The sequence below is a fragment of the Excalfactoria chinensis genome, chromosome 13 (genome assembly GCF_039878825.1).
Source record: "Excalfactoria chinensis isolate bCotChi1 chromosome 13, bCotChi1.hap2, whole genome shotgun sequence".
Taxonomy (NCBI): Eukaryota; Metazoa; Chordata; class Aves; order Galliformes; family Phasianidae; genus Excalfactoria; species Excalfactoria chinensis.
Window position 1 is genome coordinate 59317 of NC_092837.1, and position 21268 is coordinate 80584.

Consider the following 21268-nt stretch of genomic DNA (forward strand, 5'->3'; position numbering starts at 1 on the left):
AGAGGATGTCACTGATCATCGGGGTCTTCACTGGTCATGCGAGGATGTCAGAGTGCAGCACTGGCAAGGAGGAGCCTTGTCCCAAGGACTCAGGGCAGGAGAAGGACTTGCAGCAGCCAAGAGACCCAGGGCAGGACGTTGAGTCCCCTGGGGACAGAAGCCACATCCCCTGTCCCACCTGCATGGTGACTGGGCCATCCAATAGGGCACCCTGAGCCTGCCTCCTCCAGATCCATTCCTCTTCACAGCCCCATAGAGCGCAAAGGAAGGGCTGGAGGTGACAGTGCCCAGGTCCCCCTGGAACAGGCCACGGACAGTCCCCTCCATGCCATCAATTAATTCCCAGCCCCTGATTCCTGGTCCTCAGGGCTGCGAAGACACCCAGGGTCTCCCCAAGTGCATGGTGCAGCCATGAGGGAACTGAGACTGGAGGATCAAAGGGTGACCCCATCCAAGTCTCCTGGTTTGTCCCAGGGCTGCCCCCATCCCCACGGCTGCCAAGGTCTGTGTGCACCTCTGCCCATGGAGGAGCCCGAGGCTGGAGTTGGACATAGGGACATGGCAGGAGTCTGGGGGGGGGGGGAGGGCAGAAGGAATTAGGGGTGCCCAGAGCCTTGGGGGTGCCAAATATAGAGGAAGGGGGATCTCAATGGGAGGAGAATGGGGGAAAATTAAACGCAGGGGGTTGGGCACCTAAAGAGATGAGAATCGAGCTGCCAAAGAAAGGAGACCAGTTGGTTCCAAAAGGATGGGATACTGGGACCCAATGTGAGGGCATTTGGAGCTGCAAAGAGAAGAGATTTGGGGTACCCAAGGAAAAGATGAGTAGGGTGCAAATGGGAGAAATCTGGATGGGACAAATTGAGGGGTGGTCTCAATTTGGCACAAACAGCTGTGTTTGTGGAGTGAGTGGTCATTTCTAGAAACAGAAAAGCAGTCATTAATGCTAAACTGGAGATGAGCATTCAACATGAGGAGCCATAACAGGTAAAAAGACAGACTGACTCCATTAACCAGGAAGAAAATCCAGCAAAGGTGGATAAGGACCAGCCCTTGTAGCTGTCAGCTTCCAGGCACTGCTTCATCACACAAGTGAACATTTCTGTTCAGTTGGAATGTTCTGGTGACAGAAAGAGCACAGCCTTAGAAAAGAGCCCTTTGGCCTTAGCTCGCCCACCCGAGCTCCACACTTGGATCTCCTTAGTGAGGAGCTGCAGTCAGACAGGGGAAACGTTGGTCTCACCTTCTTATATGCTCTTCTGAATGTGTTGCTCAGGCTTCTCACTGCCATCCGTCGCACAGCAGTGAGTCTGTGCTGTGCTTTCTCCATCAGGACGTCCAGGATGCTTTCCAGGAACCTCCTCTGTGTGATGGGTGGTTCTTTCATCAGCTAAAATAAAGCAACATATCCATGAGCTCCAAGATACAGCTTAAGCCCTGGCACAGCACGTGAACAGGCACTCTACAAAGGAGCATCCTGTGGAGTCTCAATGATGACGCTCCGCTCTGTCACCCTCTTCTCAAAGAAGGAGACAAGCCAAGCAGCAGTTTCTTAAGAACTCTCCTCTTGCAGCTGCCTCACCTCAGCAAAGAGAGCCGCTGCTGGGAGCTGAAGCTTTTCTGACTGGCAGTTCAGCCACCGGGACAGGGACCGTATCACAGCCCTTGAGATGAGCTGGTTGTGGAGCAGGACACTGCACACAGAGCACAAGCAGGAGGTATATGGTCACGCAGGAATGACACAGGCAATGACTCACAACTTTCATTGCTCCAACACAGGCGATACTCTGCCCGAACTCCCCCTGGTGTGTGGGAAGGGTCCTGGCAGCTGTTTCCCTCAGCACAGCCATGCACAACATGGTGAGATGGAGCCCCGGGGTCTCATCTGGTCAGCAGCCACATGGCATCTGCATGAGCCTGGGCTTTTTCCAAGGACACCCACATGCTCTGCCCGCACAGCAGCAGCGTCCGCCTCTTCTCCATGCACCTGCTCAGCACCAGCTCCAGAGCCTCACAGTATGGGCTGGACAAAACCAACACAAAGCGATGCACCGCCAGGCCAAACAAATGTGTGCAACCTGTGCCTATGCATAGAGAAAATGGGAAGGCTGTAGCCCTCGTCTCATCATAAATAAGCAGAACTGGACGGGGAAGGACAGCCCCCCCAACCTCCCCCTCCATTCTGCAGGACCTTGAAGCTCTTCCCCAGCTGGAGCAATTCTAGGATTCCATGATCCCAAATGCATCCCAAGTCCATCCCATATCCAGAGCCCAGCCCATATCTATCCCATTTCCGATATCCTATCCCGTATCCATCGCATATCCACATCCCCACAGCCCACGTGCCAATCCCAAATCTCACAGCCCAATCCCAATTCCCAATCTCATTCCCAGTCCCTCATCTCCAACCCACCTCCCACCTGTCAATCCCAATCCCTCATTCCTAGTCCCAATCCCGATTCCCATCCCAATCCCCCATCCCGTCCCCGGTCAAATCCGAACGCATCCCAAGCCCCGCCCCTGCCGCCGCTCCGCCCCGCCCCCGCTCTCTCATTGGTCATGGGCAGCTCCGGCCCGCCCCCGGCCACTCTTTGGTCAGAGGCAGTTCCGTCCCGATCGTACTTCTCATTGGTCAGCGGCAGCACCGCCGGCTCCGATTGGCTGAGGCTGCCCGGGCAGCCCCGAGGCGGAACCGCGGCACGACGGGAGCGGTGCTGAGCACGGCGGCGCCGGAGGTGTGCGGGAGAACGGCTCCGGGCCGGGGCCGGGGAGAGGAACCGTGCGCGGCCCGAAGCGGCCCGCCCTGCCCTCCGGCGTGGGATGCGGGGATTTGGGGCGGCTGAAGGACTCGGGGCCCCCACCGCCGCAGCGCTGCTGCCCGCATCCGGGCCGTCCCCCCCGAGCCGTCCAGAGCTGCTCCCGGTGCCTCCCGGGGCTGAGGTGGGCTGTGGGTGTAGGGGGCAGTGGGGGAGGAGTGGGGGGGATGGGGGAGCTGAGGGGGCTGTGGGGGAACCATAGGGTAATATGGGGCTATAGGGAGGGTATAGAGTAATATGCAGGTACGGGGGGGGGGGGGGTGGAATAGGGTAATACGGGGCTGCGGGGGGCAGTGGGAGGGATATAGGGGTGAATAGTGGGGGATAGGTGGTTGTAGTGGGCTGTGGGGGGATACCAAGCGATATGAGGAATTGGGTTGCTCTGAGAGGAATATGGGGGCTGTCGGGGGATGTGGGGATGTAGGTAGCTGTTGTGGGAATGTAGGGGGGTGTGGAGGTATGGAGGGGCTATCGGGAGAGATCTGGGGCTATCGGGAGCTTTTGGGGGGCTATAGAGGGATATAGAGCAGTGCGGGGTTTATAGGAGGATATGGGGCTGTAGGGAGCTAGGGGGACTGCAGGGGTAGATGTAGGTGTATATGGGGCTATGGGGAGCTTCCTAGTGGCCATAGGAGGGATATGGGGTTCTAGAAAGTTGTCTGGAACTTTTGACGTGGTATAGGAGGATATGGGACAGCAGGGGCTCTGGGAAGGATATAGGGGACTGTGGAGGGGATACAGGGCTGATGCTGGGCTGTGGGGGGCTACAAGGGATCATGGGGCTATAGGGAGCTGGGGGGCTGCAACATTATATAGGGCTGTGGGGGGATCTATAAGGTTCTAAAAGGGGCCTGTAGGGTGCTCTGGGTGGATTATAGGAGGATTATGGGGGATATGTGTCTCTAGGGGGCTGTGGGTGGGCAGTAGGAGGATTCTAGTGGAATACAGGGCTATAGGGGATGTATGGGGCTATAGGGTGATATGGGGCTACAGAGTGGGTTATAGGGGCATGTGGGGCTAGAAGGCTCTCCCTCGCTTCCCCTTTCCCTTTCCCCCTCCATTCCCCCTTCCATAGCAGGGTGGGTGAAAAGCTAGTCCCGAAATTTAAATCAGAATTGGAATTGTATTGGACTAGAATATGACTGTTTTGTGGTCTTGGATCTGAACTGCGTTTTCTCCTGGGGCTTCAGGTCCAGGTACTGTTTAATAATGACTGTGGAGAAGGTTTCAGCATCCAGTCTCCTGCTCAGGAAGAAAGAAGGAAGTTTCTGGAGGACTTGCTGATGAGTGGAGCTGATGCTGAACCTCCCCTTCCAAGAAGGCAGCAGGTGAGGCCGTGGTGCATCTCAGCCTTTCCTCAGCACAAGGTAGCAGCGATTCAGGCTGTGCTTTGCACTGCTCCTCCAGCAGCACTTGTGCTTCTATCTGAGCAGCAGGCGGCCGCCAACGTTGTCTGCTGGCTGCAGGCTGGGCAGGCACGGGAAGCCCTGCCTGCAGCAGCAGCAGCTGCCCTGCTTTGGTTCAGAGCTGTCAGACCTCTGTGCGTCTTTGCTCCCCCTCCAGCTGGTTGTGAAGAGCCCTTCCATTGTGGAGAGGGCTGCGGCTTGAGTTGAGCATCTCCTGATGTGTCACACAGATCCAGGGCTTTCAAGAAGCTGCTGCTTTCAAGTGCTTCAGATGGTGAATGTTCCTAGACAGAGCGCTTGTCTCCTCCAAGCTCTGAAGCCAAGGTTTGTTCTGCAGGTCCCGCTGATGGCACAGGCATCAAACAGCCCAGAGCTCATGGCTGGGGAGAGACTGCGTATTGCTTTGTGAAGGGAGAGCTGGAGGAGGGCTTTGAGCAGCGCTGCGCAGGAATGCAAGCAGCTGGTAAGAGAAGAGGTGTGTATGCTGAGAGCAAGGGCTGTACGGCTCATGTCTGGGTGCTGACATGGAATGCAGGCAGAGCTCTTTGCAACTAAGTGTTGGCTTCAGTTTAGCTCCTCCTTTCCTCTCTCCCTTTCAGCAACCTCTGTTACCATTCTGCTGAGAATGGCTAAAGGTGCACCCGTGGCTGGCATCAAGACTAACTTGATCAAGCCATAGGAGAGCTCCAAACAACAAGAAGCAGAAAATTGTTGCATGTTCTAGGGGAATATGCAGACATCACACGTGGCAGGTTATGCATAGATTACTGAATTTTTTTGAGATAAATCTATCCCCCTTTTTGCTGTATTCTTTCCTCTTTTCCTCCTTTCCAACCTCACTAAAGGTAATTCTCATCTCTGCTGCACCTTCTGTCCCACCAGGACCTCTCACTGCCTGGACAAACGTTTTCATAACACTTCTGGGCATGTGACATTTCCATAACTGACCGATCCTGACTGCACAGCAGTTCCCATTCACACGTGTTAATCCAACAATTAAAAAGAAAACGAGAGAAAAACTACCAATCTGAACAGCCAGCAGGACCAAGCTGAGCTCTGCTGTGTGATCTAACTAAGAGCTCAGTCCATCTGCAGGTGTCAGCAGTGTGAGCTACGACTTCTTACTGGTTGGGGTGCAAGGTTGGGGTGCAAGGCCGAGAAGGCGTGGAGGGCGTGGCTCCAGGCCAGCCAGATGTCACAGCACGGATGGCATCACCCGGAGCCTGTGTGCTGTCACAATGCGCTGCCATGACGACGCCGGGCCCTCCCCAAGGACAGCCGGCCACTGGCTCCAGGCACCTCATTTGTGAGCTGTGCTGCCCGCAGCCGCTCGCCGTGCCCTGTGCCTGAGAGCAGCCCCAGCAGCAGAGCAGCTCAGCCTCATCGCGCTCGTCCTCCAAGGCTCAGAGAGGTGAGGGAGAGCTCCTGCACACTTCAGGCTGCAGAGCCCAGCTGCAGGATGCGGGCTTGGCTGCAGTGTGTGTGAGGGGCGTGTAGCACGAGGCTGGCAGGACTGGCAGTGAGCACCTTCCTGCTCAGGAACTCCCATCAGTAACTGCTCTGCTCTTGCCTTTAGGTTTGGAGGCACATGCCTGCCAGCATGGACGGAGCCTGGGTGGGGACCTGGAGACCTCATCGCCCACGTGGCCTCATCTCGGCCCAGTTCCTCAGCCCCGGGCCCCAGTACTCCATCCCGGGGACAACAGGTACAGCAACCATCCCCAGGGTGTGAGGCGCATTGGGGACATCATGGGGCAGAGCAGCTCCCCAGCCTTGCCCCGTTCTGTCAGAGCCTCCTGGCTCTCTGGTGCAGCTGCAAGCCAGGCCTGGCCGAGGAAGGCCAATGCTGCTGGCACTGCTCCTTGTGACCCAAGGACAAAGGGGCCTGCTTCTGGTCTGGGTCCAAAGGAGCTCAAAACATGCAGCTGCACAGGGGTGTGCTCTCTTCTGCTTTTCCTCCTAGGTTACGTGGGCCACAGCCCCACCAAAAACCGTGCCCCCGCATACACGTTTAGAGGGACCAAACGGCCTGCGGCAGAGAGCTGTGGGCCAGGTCCCTGCTACTTTGTGGAGCCGGCCATCACTAGGAATGGCAAGTACGTGGTTCCAGGCACCCACCTCCGGGGACGACCCACAACAAAGACCACTGTCACCCCCGGACCGAGTGAGTAGCACTGCTGCAGCACTTCTCCCAGACAACACGAGCACGCAGCACATTTGCCCGGGGTCAGCTCACGCCCTGATGGAGCTGTAGGTCTTTTTTGAGAGAGCATGAGCTGCTCTGAGCAGCGATAAATGCCCTCGGAGAAGGACAGCTGCCCAGCACCATGGGCCCAGGGCACAAGGCACTATGTCTGAAAAGTACAAGGAGCCGGGGGCTGACAGGGGGGACAGCAAGGCAGGACATAGTGGCGGGGCACAGAGAAGTGTCCCCGCGTGCTGCCTGTGTCCCCCAGCAATTCTACAGCTCTTCAGAGGACCCTTTCTGGCTGCAGAAGGAGACCAGCTCTTCACAGCTTTCTTCCTCCTCTCCTCTGTCCCAGGTGACTACCGCACCGAAGCTGCCAACAGGCACGTCTTCAAGTGCCCACCGGTACAGTCCATAGCCTTCCGGCGGGAGCCCCTCCGGACAGACCGCCCTCCAGGTACGTGACCCTGGCAAAGGCAGACCCTTCAGCCTGAGCATCCTCCAGGGACGGGCTGCTGCTCAGCACCAGCAGAGGGCCTACTGCATGGCCTGCGCTGCAAGATGTGGTGCTGGGCCACAAGCTTTCTTACATGACCACCACCTCTCGGCCAGCAGCGTCTCCAGCTGCTCATGCTCGAAGCTTCTGGCACTGGCCCTGTGTCAGAGGAGAGGAAGGAACTGGCAGAGGGGCAAGATGTCCCTCCACTTCCCACCAGCGGGCTGGGCAGGCTGCCCCTCGCTGCTGCTTCCATCTCCTCCATCCCCTCACGCACACACTCTCTGCTGCTCCTCCTGCAGGTCCTGGCACTTACACACTGCCCAGGCTGATGGGGCCCAACACAGCCTACACATCGGCCAGCCCCTGCTACTCCATGAGGGGAAGGAGCCAGCGCGGTCGCTTTGATGAGGACCTTGCCAAGGTGAGCTCCGCTGTTCCTCTTTTCCATGATAGCATCCAAACCTGGGCTGCGCTCCCTGTGCCACAGAGGCTTCCAACCCTACTGCAACTTTGCTTAATGCAGCCTTCCAGGGAAAGAGAGAGCCTTGAATGTGACCCCAGCCCCACGTGGCCATGCCTCTCTTGCAGACTCCAGGTCCTGCGGCGCTCCCCGAAGTGGCTGTGGATGTGTACAAGACCAGGGCGCCCGCATACACGATGCCAGCCCGACCAAAACAGGGAGAGGGCAAAGCAGTGAAGCCCGGGCCAGCAGACTACAGCGTAGGCCGGGTAAGGCAGCTGCTCAGCTCTTCCCCTCTGCTTCACAAGCACAGCCTTCATGCCTCTCCCCCTTTCCCTGAGGCTTCATCCAGCCAAACAGCTTCTGGCTGCAGGAACCAAGTGCAGGACAGCAGGCCTGCTCCTTGCCCTCGTGCCACCTCCAAGTAGAGGAAGTGAGGAACAGCGCAGCACGCAGCTTTTCCTCCCTCTGCTCCTATTCCCTTCAATGGGCCATGCTGGTCCTTCACAAGCTCTTCGGGGGGGATGCAGCTCAGAGGGGCTCCAAGCAGCACACCCCCAGCATAGGAGAGTTAGCTGTGAGGTCCCAGGTGCACATGAGGGGCCCATAAGAGCACATGTAAGGCCAGCACACCTCCCTGAGCCAGCTCTGCTCTAGCAGGGAGCCACACCAGCTCTGCACTGGCGCTCAGCCCTTCCCAGTGAGGCACCAGGGACTGTCTGGGATTGGGAGGGATGCAGAACAGCAGGGAGCAAGGGCAGCAAAGAAGGGCCCTTGCTGATCTGCCTTTCTGCCTGCCCTTCCAGGTGACGCTGATCAAGCCCCAGGCGCCTGCCTCCACTTTTGGGATCCGGCATTCCCTCTACACAACCCCTCTCATCATGGAATAAGACACAAAGTCTGGAAGGCCGTGGTTGCTTCCCTGGTACAGGAGGGGAGGAGAAAGAGCAGCCAACTGCTGGTTTCCTTCTGATCCATTTCCCTTCATCCAGTTGGGCTTTTGCCCATTATACTGTTAGATGTTAGTGTTAGGAGTAAGTCATTAATAAATTAATTTAGTACCTTTATGTATACCTTCTTGTTACTCCTTTTTCTTCACCGCTGCACACAGGAATGCACTGCCGCTCCCTGAAGCCTTTCTAACATCAGCGCATTGCAAACCGCTGATGCTTGCTTTATCAGTCATTTGCATTACTGAGGTCTGCCATGTGCTGAAGTAAGGAATCAATGCAGCAAATAGCAAAGGGAGGCCGGCGTGGGCAGTGCAGCCCTTCCAGCGCCATCAGGTAGATGTCAGTGAGATGCCTGGGGCTGGGTGACTTAAACACCTGCTGGTGATCATCTGCCAGCTTACAGGATGGCCGGCAGCATTTCCTGTACCGGTGACAACACCTGGCTTGGCCGTAAGGACATTCCTGGAACAAAGGCTGAAGGGAAAATAATGAAACACGGAGGCAAAAAGAGAATAAAAAGTAACGGATAGCAACAAAGAGAAAGCTAGTAGGAAAGCTAACCACAGCACAACAAAGGAAAGCAAAGCAAGGCAAAGAATGGAAAAAAGCAAACTTGCAGGAATGGAGGAATGGGGGAAGAGCTGTGCCCCTGCTTGCCACAGGAGCTGCATGGGAGGAAAAGAATCTGGGCCAGAATGTAAGAGGAACTCCTTTGGGTTCTGGGTTCGAAGCAAAGCTGAGAAGCCATGCCCGGGGAGGAGCTGTGGGCCGCTCCAGGCCACCTTGCTGTCTCCCCAAGAGATGAGGTGCATAGGCTTGGCAGTGGCTGAAGTGCTGGCCAGAAGCAAGCATCCGTGTGGAAGAAGGCAAAGAGCGGAGGAGGATCCAGGGTAGCTACCGGGCATGGCTTTGCTCAGCAAGGGGAGGAAAAGCCTGGAGGGCACGAGCAGGGAACAGAGAAGGGCAGGCAGTAGGTGTGAAGCTGGGAGCAGAGAATGGTTTGGGTTGGAAGAGACCTCAAAGATCACACAGTTCCAAACACCCTGCAGTAGGCAAGGAGACCTCCCTCTACACCAGGGAGCTCCAAGTCCCACCCAGCCCGGCTTTGAGCACATAAACAAAGACAAACCACGTCTACCCCCTGGAACCTGTAACAGCCACTCAAGGGGACACACAGCACCTCTCATCATTTCATTACTCTGCATGCAAGGTTTAAAAGCAGAGTGCTCACCCACAACCAGCAAAGCATCTTCCAGGTCTCCTGACCTCCCAGATTTAATACTGTCTGTTATGTCCTTGTTAGCAATGCCTCTGTACACATCAAAAACTAGGAGGAAGAGTCCATGGTAGTGAGTCAGAGAGATCCAAAGGACCACTTTGCAAGAACAAGCTCCTCACGTGCTGCATGCACATTCTATCATTCCTGCAGCACTGCCAGCTAAATCAGGACCTTCCCACTAGAATAATTCGTTTCCATTGCTAACATGCTTACTAACTGGCCTACAACAACTGTTCCCATTTTCAAGACCTGGCAGGTGAATTTCTCAGCTCCTCTCCCCCCTGCCCCAATGGTGGTTACACTCCACGATCTCTGCTTTCCATGCTAGAGCAGCAGCAAATTGTACTTAGGTTTCTGAAATCCCTTCCAGGCTCAGAAGGGAATAAAACAGACCGAAGGGAATGGATGCAATGGGGCTCTCGCTAAGACACCTGTTGACCCAGAAGAGCTTGCACTTACTCAACACCAATGAAGCTCCTACACAAGCATCACACACAAACAAGGAAGGGAAGAAAAACCCAGGACGCTGTGGAGGGGTCCTACCTCTCAGGAGGTGATGCCTGTTCCATGTATAGAGGACAGACATAAATTGCACCTCATCTGTTCCCCATTTCTTCTCCCTCGCTTCATATAGGCACTTATTATGGATGACAAAGTAAGGCTCATGGAGAAGACTGGGTATACACGAGATCTTTAATTCATTGGTGCTAGAGAACTGCTGGAACATACTTGTCCAGATCATGGATATTTTCCAACAAGCACCAACCAGGCATGGCAACTCACAGCTGAAATGTCATTGCCCCTGCCAAGTAACCAGTCTACCTACAGACCTCTCATTAGAGACTTGCAAATAAGACCAGAACCCATTTATTCCCATTTCACGGGTTGGCTTCTCTTCACCACACATCACATGCACAAGGACAGATAGCTCTTGCAAGGAAGCACGTTCCTACACACCTGAGCATCCTGCTGAGCAAGAGCATCATCCACATACAATCCCTCCTCCCCAATTTATTTACATCAGCTCATTTGCTGGTGAAATTCTAGTCTAGCTTCTCTCGGGACAATCAGCCACAGCTAGGTTGGCCAACATGTCACACCTACAAGCTCCCCAGATTCCTTCCTTCTCACACCTGCCTGCACACACACAAACTGACTGTCAGGCAGCAGGACAAGGCCAGGCCTTTTGCACTACTCATAAAGCCCGGAGTTCTCATTAATGAGACTAATCTCTTCACTGGTGCGAGAAGCCAGAATTTCCATCAGGCAGCCTTCATCTGTTCCTGCTCCCCAGGGAATTGCCAAGGCAAGATTTAAGATACCAACAACCGCTCCTGACATGCAACCAGGTCGCTTTAAGAGTTAATAATAAATTAAGAAGACATTCATAGTAAAGCAGTAAGTCCTTGGCCTGAACTTCAGCAATACAAAAGAAACATTTCCAAACCTTCACAGCCCTCCTTACTTCGTGCACATCAGACATGGCGGTGGGAGTCATCATCCCAACCACCACCCGCTCAAAATTCCCACTCAGCAACCACTTCAAGTCACCAATCAAATCCTAGAAAACCAAGAGAGGAGGAAGGAGGTGGAAGAAGGTACGGCCTTCCAGGACAGACAGAACTGAGCCGTTCACCTCTTCTCTTTAGGCTCTAACCCTCCTTGCATCATCAGCTGCCCTGAACTGAACAAAAACAAAACAACCTAGGTCAAGGAAATTCTCCACCAACCTTTCTCTTATGGAGATTGGGTCCTTTGTCATTTTTCACCCAAGTGACACAACCACCTTCACACATCTCCATAGACCTTTTAGGTGATCAGAACTTGCTGACGTTGGGAAACATTTAGTTTGGTCTAGATGTCGATGATGATATCTTCATCCATGCCTGCAAATGGAAAAAAATGGAAGCCACTTGCCCTGCCGCCCCAAGCCCCCTACACAGCCAGTTCTCAACAGCCCCAGGACTACATCCATGCCTAGAAGATCATCCAGTCCAACCATCACCGATACTTCCCAGCTAAATCATATCCCTCAACACAACATCCAAATGTTTCTTGAACACCCCCATGGTCGATGAGTCCACCACCTCCCCGGGCAGTGCATTCCAGTGCCTGACCACCCTATCTGATCAGTAATACTTCCTAATGTCCAGCCTGAATCTCCCCTGGTGCAGCTTGAAACCATTCCCTCTAGTTCTATCAGTGATTACACGAGAGAAGAGGCCGACCCCCAGCTCACTACAACCTCCCTTCAGGAAGTTATAGAGAGCTATAAGGTCTCCCCTGAGCCTCCTCTCCTCCAGGCTGAACACAAGGCCTGTGCTCCAGACCCCTCACCAGCTTCGTAGCCCTCCTCTGAACACGTTCCAGGGCCTCAGTGTCACTCTTGCAGTGAGGGACCCAAAACTGAACACAGTACTCGGATATGTGGCCTCACCAGTGCCGAGTACAGGGGGAAAATTACCTCCCTATTCCTGCTAGTAACACTGATTTTGATGAAAGCCAGGATGCCGTTGGCCTTCTTGGCCACCCGGGCACACTGTGAGCTCATGTTCAGCCGTGGATCAGTCAGTTCCCCCAGGTCCGTTTCCTCAACACAGTCCTCCAGCCACTCCGCCCCAAGCCTATAGCGCTGCCTGGGGTTGTTGTGGCCGAATTGCAGGACCCAACATTTGGTCTTGTTGAACCTTATCCCATCGGCCCAGCTCTCCAGCCTGTCCAGAGCCCTCTGTAGGTCCTCGCTACCCTCAGGCAGATCCACACTCCCAGTCAACTTGGTGTCATCTGCGAACTTACTGAGGGAGCACTCAATGTCCTCATCCAAGTCATCAATAAAGATGTTGAAGAGGACAGGCCCCAGCACCGACCCCTGGGGAACACCACTCGTGACTGTTCTCCAACTGGATTTAACTCCATTTACCACCACTCTCTGGGCCTGGCCCTCCAGCCAGCTCCTTACCCAGCTGAGAGTGTGTTGGAAATATCCTCAATAATTTTTGGTCAGGACGGTATCTCTGATAAAAGCAGTTTTTTATTCGCGATTGCAATGGCGGGCGCCCTGATAGCAGAAGCGCAACTAAGGACACGATGTTACAGCATTTATACCTTGTCTCCCATACCTTTTCCCCTCCCGTTTCCCCTTTGGTTGGGTATTCGAGGTTACAATTTTACCCGAGATTTGCATTTGTTAATTACATTCTGAAGTTTGTTAATTCAGGTGCAGTCTGTCGCCATCCTGCTGTTGTTTCCAAGATGTCTCGGTGCTCTTATCGTATTGATATGTTGATTTCTTTCAAAGCTTCGTCCATTCTGTCTCAGAGACCTTTGTTAAACAAAGAGCCCGGGGAGGGGGGTTGATTCCAGTCCTTCCCGATATCTCTTCAGGCACATCCTTAGGTATGTCACGACTTGCATACTTTTGCAATGCGTACAACAAAACATTAAAACATACATTGTTGCTAGTTTATACAGGTATATTGTTAATTATTTTAACTTCTCCTCTTTGGATCCTTTATTACTCAGGTCTTATTTGTCCAGCACCAAAAATCAGTAGTTCTATTTCAGACAGCTGGACAGGAGCTGCAGTTTTGTACCTATGACTTCTACCTAATAACTACAAATTGCTTCACTTATATAATGAGATCTTGAAATAAAATATTCTTATCTTATTCTAAATGCAGAAACAACATTTGATTCCCACAATCCCCCCTTTTCTTCTTTATACACTGTTGATTTCTGCAAGTTTTGCTTTTTCTTTAAGGCGTTATCTTGTAGACCTCTTCCTATTCATCACTTCCTTCATTAACCATCTCCTCTAATATTCTTGTTGATTGTCCACCCACCAAAACAGTGACTCAAATCCTGCTGCAATTTGATTTCTTGCCTTAAATTCATCAGGGACACCTCTTGGTACCCCGACTGAATATATATATATTGCATCATCAAATTATAACCCTAAACTCCTTTTGGTTCTTCCAGAATCTTTGTATATTCCTTTTTCAAATGCCAGGGTGAATGGTATAACTAATTGAACAAGTGCACAGGTGCTTCCCCAGTTTGAAGGTAGGGTGGACCATAAAATCTTTCCCCCACAGTACCACCAGAGATCTGCTCTGAAGATTCCCAATCTTGAATAATTTCCTGCTAAATCCTCTGTAACATTCAAGACCTTACTGCATAAGGAAAAGTTTCCCATAGGCCTGGCAGCCTTCACACCCTGCCATGAGAGGCAAGATGTATGGTTACCTACCACTGTAGAGAGTGCAGGAGGGATCTTGACATCTGTATCAAGCATTGGAGGAAACAAGAGAGAGAGAGATCAGCAGTCTCTGTTTCCCCAGGCAGTTTTTTCTTGGTACAGTGCAATCATGCATCACATTCCCTTGAGGTTCTTGGTCCATCCCAGCAGAATGGGTACCACCTGAGCTATGGGCCATCCAGATGCACAAGCATAGCAATTGCTATAGTTGAGACTCTGGACAGTATACTTAATCCATTCTACCCAGGCATTAATGTCCCCATATCCTGTTTTGATTTCTAATGTTTATCTAAGATCTTTAATCTCCTTAGTTGTCACAATTGCAGGGTTTCTAGGAAGATTTCTAACCCCTTTTTAACCTCTTCCCTATCCTGGACAATTTGGGTATTTTCACAAAGTGTATCCCACACAGCTATCTGGAATCTCGCTGTTGGATCCTTTCCATGCATATCTATCCCAAGACCAAAAGTGGTATTACAAATGCTGTCAGTCTTGTTAATTGTTATTTCTACCAGGTTACATTGCAACGGTTTGCAATCTGGCTGGACAACTCCCTTATGTGCTCACAAAGTATCACATATACCAGGTGTATATGTCCAGCCTCAGTAGGCAGTTTTCCACCATACATCATTCCATACGCTACAAGAGAGTCCCTTATTCATATCAAAACTACCAGTTGGTCCCTCCCCTGCATTGTTGTCAAATTTTACATTTTCCAGATAATTATCAGGGTAATAAATGGGATACACTCTGTTACAGCAGTAAAAACTTCTTGTCATGACATGGAAAACTTTTTGTGAGCATTAGTTCTATATAGGTTATAATACTCTCCCACTTACATATACAATTTATTCACTTATTCAAGGAGAAGTTAAAGGTTAGTTAAAATAATAATTTTTTTTTTAAAAAATGCATATATAAAAAAAACTTTTCATTATTTCCTTCTAATTCTTATCTTTTAAAGGTTTTTCTGTGGCTACGGTTTCCACGCCTCAGGGCTAGTGGATGCCTTTACCAGTGTGTAGTGAGTCCATCCTTTCACTGCTGTCCTCACAGCTGTTTCAGTCATTATAAGTGCTTGGAAGGGTCCTTCCCAGTCAGGCTGCAGCTTTGTCTCCTTCCCCGTCTGCATCAGGATCCAGTCCCCAGCTTGAAATGGGTGAATTGGAGATTTCAAGGATGATGTTTGTGCTAATAGTCCTTGGATCCTGGTCAGTAGCAATTACTGCATTCCTTGCCTTACAGTCTCCTTGTCTCACAGAACTGTAGCTGTCAGTAAACCAGGAACTTCTGCATCTTCTAGGGGTTTGTCCTTCAGTTCTGACTGACCGTCTGAAATGTGCAGCTTCAGTTGTTTCAAAGCAGTCAGGAGATACTAGTTCTCCAGGTGTTCCGCTAAGGAAAGATACTGGGTTGACAATATTAGTTACAATTATTTCTACATCATCCTGCTCTATCAGGATGGGCCTGGTATTTCAGGGATCTTTGGGGTGAGAGCCAATGTCCCCCTTTTGCCTCCAATACAGTAAACACTGTATGAAATATTAAAACCGGTATCCTTTGACCCAATGTAGATTTACAGGCTTCTTGAATATTGAGCACCAGTGCAGCCACCGCCCTCAGACACCCTGGCCATCCCTTACTCACTTCATCAAGCTGTTTGGAGCTTTACGATCAGTCCATAGCTAAGTATCCACAGTCAGCACCACTCTGTCATTCCTGGGAATGTATGGAGTTCCTTGGCAATTTGCAGCTCAGGGGTTTGGAAGATGGCTTCTTTCCTGGCAGTCCTTAAGGTTCAAAGTCCAGCTGTAATCTCCCAAATATGTCATTTGCTGTTGAGTTAGTTGTGCTTTCTGTAAATCAAGAAACTCAGCAAACTCACAGTCCATTACACAGTTCTCTTTTGTTGCTATGGCATCCAGGTGCTGCAGTAAAGTTCCACCCTGGGCTGGAGGATCCCAGGTCTCAGGCTCACGAGTTGACCAGTTCTCAAAAATCATTAAGCTGTTCTCACAATCCTGGGTAACACTGTCCACATTAACTGAGTCTATTCTCCTTCTATTAGGGATTTTTTTATTCAAAGGCAAATAACCTTAGGCTTCCTTTGGCCAAACCAGGCGGAAGAGACATCCTTCAAATCCAGAAGGTAAACTCCACCTATTCATTCCTTAAGTGGGTTAATAAAATGCATGGATTTGCTACCACTGAATGTACACATTCAACAATTCCATTACTTGCTCTCAAGTCTTGTACCAAACTATTGCACTTGCTATCTAAAATTTTTTGCAAAATTGGAATCCAAACTCCAAAAAGTTATCTATTATTTCTTTTATCCTTCTACAGTTACATATCCTCAAAGGGCATCGCTTTACCTTGACTGGGCAAGCTCTTGCTTTTAATTTCTATTTAGGGCTTCATGTTTGCCCCTGATGCCCACACCCCTAAGTGCATCATATTTCAGATTGCTGTGACTCCTGGGGGTACAACATTGTTTTTCCCAGTTTGTGTTAAAACTTACAATTCTTAATCAGTCAATATTGTTGGACTCTTAGCTCTAGTTTTATTAAATTTCTTGCCGAGTAACCTGGCAGGTACAAGAACTCCTGTATTCCTACTTGCTTTCCTAGCTTATATTTACTTAATTAAAAAAACATTTTCTTGTTGGGCAGTAACTTCTACTACTGTTATAAAGCCATCTATGAGTGGTAAGAAGAATACCATATCCACCAGAAAATAAACCTCTTTATCCAGCTTCCCTAAATGCAATTTCCCGTTGCAGTTTGCACACTGCTTTCCTTCCAGTGGGGGCAGAGCCCTCCCTGGGCTCTTCAAGCTCCTACCCCCCCCCCACCTCTTCCCGAGGGGATCTCTGGGCCCTACGACCCTATTTTAGCACAACACAATAACAGCTGTTATTATCACCAATTCCCTTTCTATCTGTTTGTCAAACAGTTTTTGTTGTTGTTGTTTGTTTGTTTTGTTTTCTTATCCTTCACCTGTCTTCAGTCCTGCCATCCCTGTTATACCTTGCCAGTCCTTGCCTCCTTCAGCCTGTGTCTTTCCCAAACTTTCTCACTTTCCAAACTCTCATCGTTACATAAACTACTAACATTCTATTTCAGTTTCACCTCCTTCTCTCCAGAGGTGTCCAGTGCTAACACTGGGATTTCAGGTTTCCTACATCTCTGCACATGAAGGCTGTTCTCACTTCCATTGCCCCTTCCTCTCCACCTCCCCCTTTGCTGTTTACAGCAACAGTCTCCATCCCCGGCTCTCTCTCACTCAAGAGTTCTTGCGGGGGGGGGGGGGGAACAGTGCAGGGGGCTGCTCTCATACCAGCACAGATAAACGCACTTTCTCTTTAACCCTTTTTCCTTTGTACACAATTCCACTATTTGTACCTTCAGATACACTTCCACACACCCTCAATTATACTCCTGTATGCCATTAGCAAATACTCTTTCTTAGACCATCAAAGCAGTTTGTCCCATTCCCTTCAAAACCCACAGATCAAGCAATACAGTTTTTCAGTTTCCACACCCTTAATACCATACAACTTTTTCTTAGCAATCCATATTGTTCAGTTCCCTGGGCTGTTCCACCCTTATCTTTATGACCTTATTTCATGTTTTTCTTGATTCCAAATTTCATCTTTATCCACTAATATTCTCAAAAATTGGTACTGTCATCCAGGTTCTCTCTCCCCCTGATAACTTTAAGGCCTCATTTGTTAATTTGAATCCTGATACTTTATGGGCCAGCAACGAATGAGCTGCCCCAGTATCAACTAAAATCACAACTTCTTCCCCCTCAGGTCCCACTTTTATATTTACCAGAAGCTCCTGGTGGGACCAAAGTTTTGAAAGCCCCAGAAATTGATCTAATTGTTCTGCTACTCTTATTGGATCCTCAAATAAAGATTTCATTTCCTTCTTAAAATTTCTAATTTCTCCACTAGTGAGTGGGGAGTTTACATAGCATATTTGCCCTTGTCCCAGTGGGACCTCCCATAAGGGGTACACTGAGGTGCTGGTACACCTGTCTGGGAAAGGAAAATTTTTTATATCCCTTTTACATTGTTTTAATTTTCTCCTGAGCCCAACATGCCCCCCTTCCTGTTAAATGACCCCATGTGCTTTACCGTTTTCTCTTACTGGGGCAGTGCCTGTCTCCCTTTGCCTCCCTTTGTGCAACATTGGAGTTATATGAGGGGGAGACTCTCTAGAGGGTCCCATTGACTAGTTCCCTTTTGTAGTTCCTCTCCTTCCTGGTCTGGACCTTTTTTTCTTTTTTTACTGGTAACAGGCTGATTTCTTGTATCCAACAGACAGCATATTCTGATTCCTCCTTCGAAAAGGGGTTTTGTTCTTATATATATATACGTATAAATTCAAGATCTGACAAACCCAACCTTCATCAGATCCATATTTTGGCCAAAATATTGATTTTCCCTGTAGTGGCTCTCTAGGCCATATCTGTACACAACATTTAAACATCTTTTCCCTGTCCTCTTTTCCTGATTTGGGGATCATTTTTCCCTGTCCTCCAACTTATACACTAATCACCAATGATTACAGTATTTGATGAAGGTGTTCTTGCTTAGAGTCCCTCCCGGTTTCCCAGCAATATCCCTCCAATATGCCAATATACATCCTAAGGGAGTTTTCTTAGGTATCTCTTTCCCTTGAGTTCCCCATTACTCTGTTTTCTATTGATTCGTACACACACAACAAGGGGGAACAATGGTTCAAAACAAATTTCGTAAAGTTAACACGTTAAAGCGGAGGTAACACAACCCTATTGTATCCCTAATCTGAATCTTTATCACCCTTAGACCGCAGTATTCTCTACAACAAAAGCAACAGGGTCTCGATACTAATTGTGGTTTGCCTTTTGCGGGCTTTCTTTCCACCACCCTACTCCGTATGCACTTCACTATTATGTGCGTTACAGTTGCCACAATATTAACAACAATTAATAAGACAAAAACATCGCAACATATACAAAAACATCGTAACATATAGAACATAGAGGCCTTTCGCGGCCGTTTCCCTCGCAGGACAGAACCGCGGGTCGCAACTCCGCACTCGCCCCGCAGTTGGGCTGCGTCTCACTCACACCCACACTCACACAGACTGCACAAGACCGGTCTTTACACAGTTCAAGGTACAACATTTCTCGGAAAATATCAAAGTTGTTGGTTCAACACTTAGTTCAAATGTACAGTAACAAGCGCTAATAAGAGATGTTAATAATGGCCAAATACACAACAATTCCTGCTAATACAGCTAGGAAAACCCAGGTTAACGTTGACAATATTCACTATACTTTGTTACCAACCAACCCCTCCTCAAGGGGAAGTAAAAATAGCTCTCCTCGTGCACGCACAGTAATCCCGGTGGGACTCGAACCCACAATTAGAACAGCTCCAATTCTGAAGCATCTTCCCCAAGGGGCTATCTTTGGGCACAGTGTTAGGGACCCTTTTACCCTGTTTTATGGAGCTCCTATTACCCATCCCTCCGGAGTGCTACTGTGAACTACCCAGCTCACAAGTTATCACACTCCGATTCTCGGATTTTTGGGCCCAATCCCTGCGGAGCACCCGCTCCGACTCTCGGATTAAATAGGGGTGTACTGCTGGCATCTTCGTCAAGTGCGCAGGGTACCGTACACCAACAGCTCCTTCCCGAGACTCTTGCTTTCAGCACCACAGCCGCCTCGTCCGTCTCCGGCCGCGCCCCTCGCGGGACAACGGAACCGCGGATTGGGACTCCGCACTCACTTCGCACTAAAAGTGCGTCTCAGCCACACACATTCAAGAGTCTCAACCCAAGATAAGGATTCAGTTCCCTTACCTTGATCCGTGCACGAAGTTTCCGGGTCTGCAAGGGTTAACACCTGTGCCTGCCTAGCCCCTTGGCTTTTACAGAGCCCGTCCTTTCTGTAACAATCTCGGTTTCCTATCGGCTGTCCTGAGAAGTCACCTCACCACCCAGACAGGACCGCTAAAATCAGCGGAGTGCACTTATCCTGTCCAGTGCAGTGGGCACACCCCAAGAAGCGATAATGCTCCCGGACGAGCCCCCAAATTGTTGGAAATATCCTCAATAATTTTTGGTCAGGACGGTATCTCTGATAAAAGCAGTTTTTATTCGCGATTGCAATGGCGGGCGCCCTGATAGCAGAAGCGCAACTAAGGACACGATGTTACAGCATTTATACCTTGTCTCCCATACCTTTTGCCCTCCCGTTTCCCCTTTGGTTGGGTATTCGAGGTTACAATTTTACCCGAGATTTGCATTTGTTAATTACATTCTGAAGTTTGTTAATTCAGGTGCAGTCTGTCGCCATCCTGCTGTTGTTTCCAAGATGTCTCGGTGCTCTTATCGTATTGATATGTTGATTTCTTTCAAAGCTTCGTCCATTCTGTCTCAGAGACCTTTGTTAAACAAAGAGCCCGGGGAGGGGGGTTGATTCCAGTCCTTCCCGATATCTCTTCAGGCACATCCTTAGGTATGTCACGACTTGCATACTTTTGCAATGCGTACAACAAAACATTAAAACATACATTGTTGCTAGTTTATACAGGTATATTGTTAATTATTTTAACTTCTCCTCTTTGGATCCTTTATTACTCAGGTCTTATTTGTCCAGCACCAAAAATCAGTAGTTCTATTTCAGACAGCTGGACAGGAGCTGCAGTTTTGTACCTATGACTTCTACCTAATAACTACAAATTGCTTCACTTATATAATGAGATCTTGAAATAAAATATTCTTATCTTATTCTAAATGCAGAAACAACATTTGATTCCCACAGAGTGTACCCATCCAAGCCACGGGCTGCCAGCTTTTGCAGGAGGACAGCATGGGAGACAGTGTCATCAAGTGTAGTATTCAAAAAATAGCACATTTTCTTCCCAGAATGCCACCTTATATCCCCAGAATAAGACATTTTCTCCCCAAAACATCATCTTTTTTACCAAATATAAGATAGTATCTCACCAAAACACTGCTATCACAAAATAAAACATTTTCTACACAAAATGCTGCTTTTTATTCCCAAAATAGGAAGTTTTCTCCCACAAATACTGATTTTTATCTCCCAAAGAAAACATTTCCTGACCAAAATTCATTTGATGCCACCAGTAGGATATTTTCTCCTTAAATATCTCTTCTCATCCCAATAGAATCCATTTTCTACAAAAAATGCCACTTTGGAAACCCAAAGCAGAGACCAAAAGCAGAGAGCTTTTGGAAACCAAAAGCTCTGGGAGCAGAGCAGAATGGCACTCGTGCTGCCCCTGCAGACACAGCTCACTAGCAGCATCTGCCAAATACTGCCAACATCACTGCCCAAACTGCTGTACCACTGGTGGTAGTTACTGCAAGGAATACATTGTT

At 49.8% G+C, this 21268-nt stretch overlaps 2 long non-coding RNA genes and 2 pseudogenes across 4 annotated transcripts; 2 read left to right on the forward strand and 2 right to left on the reverse strand.

The window, feature by feature from the left end:
* Nucleotides 1-487: 487 nt before the first annotated feature.
* On the reverse strand, nt 488-2445 carry LOC140258313 (uncharacterized). Its single transcript, XR_011905238.1, has 4 exons — nt 1943-2445; nt 1583-1694; nt 1244-1390; nt 488-1120 (listed from the first exon to the last, which is right to left on the reverse strand). It is a non-coding gene; the product is annotated as an uncharacterized lncRNA (long non-coding RNA).
* Nucleotides 2446-2642: 197 nt separating this feature from the next.
* LOC140258219 (uncharacterized) lies at nt 2643-5287 on the forward strand. 3 transcript variants are annotated; one of them, XR_011905202.1, is made up of 5 exons: nt 2643-2940; nt 4007-4144; nt 4560-4697; nt 4822-4974; nt 5105-5287. It is a non-coding gene; the product is annotated as an uncharacterized lncRNA (long non-coding RNA). The 3 variants fall into 3 exon arrangements; XR_011905201.1 differs by having other exon boundaries at nt 4560-4685; nt 5105-5285; XR_011905203.1 differs by lacking the exon at nt 4822-4974 and having other exon boundaries at nt 4560-4685; nt 5105-5278.
* A 90-nt stretch (nt 5288-5377) lies between these two features.
* On the forward strand, nt 5378-8425 carry LOC140258218 (ciliary microtubule associated protein 1A-like; annotated as a pseudogene).
* A 294-nt stretch (nt 8426-8719) lies between these two features.
* LOC140258360 (annexin A4-like) lies at nt 8720-11485 on the reverse strand (annotated as a pseudogene).
* Between the last annotated feature and the right edge of the window lie 9783 nt (nt 11486-21268).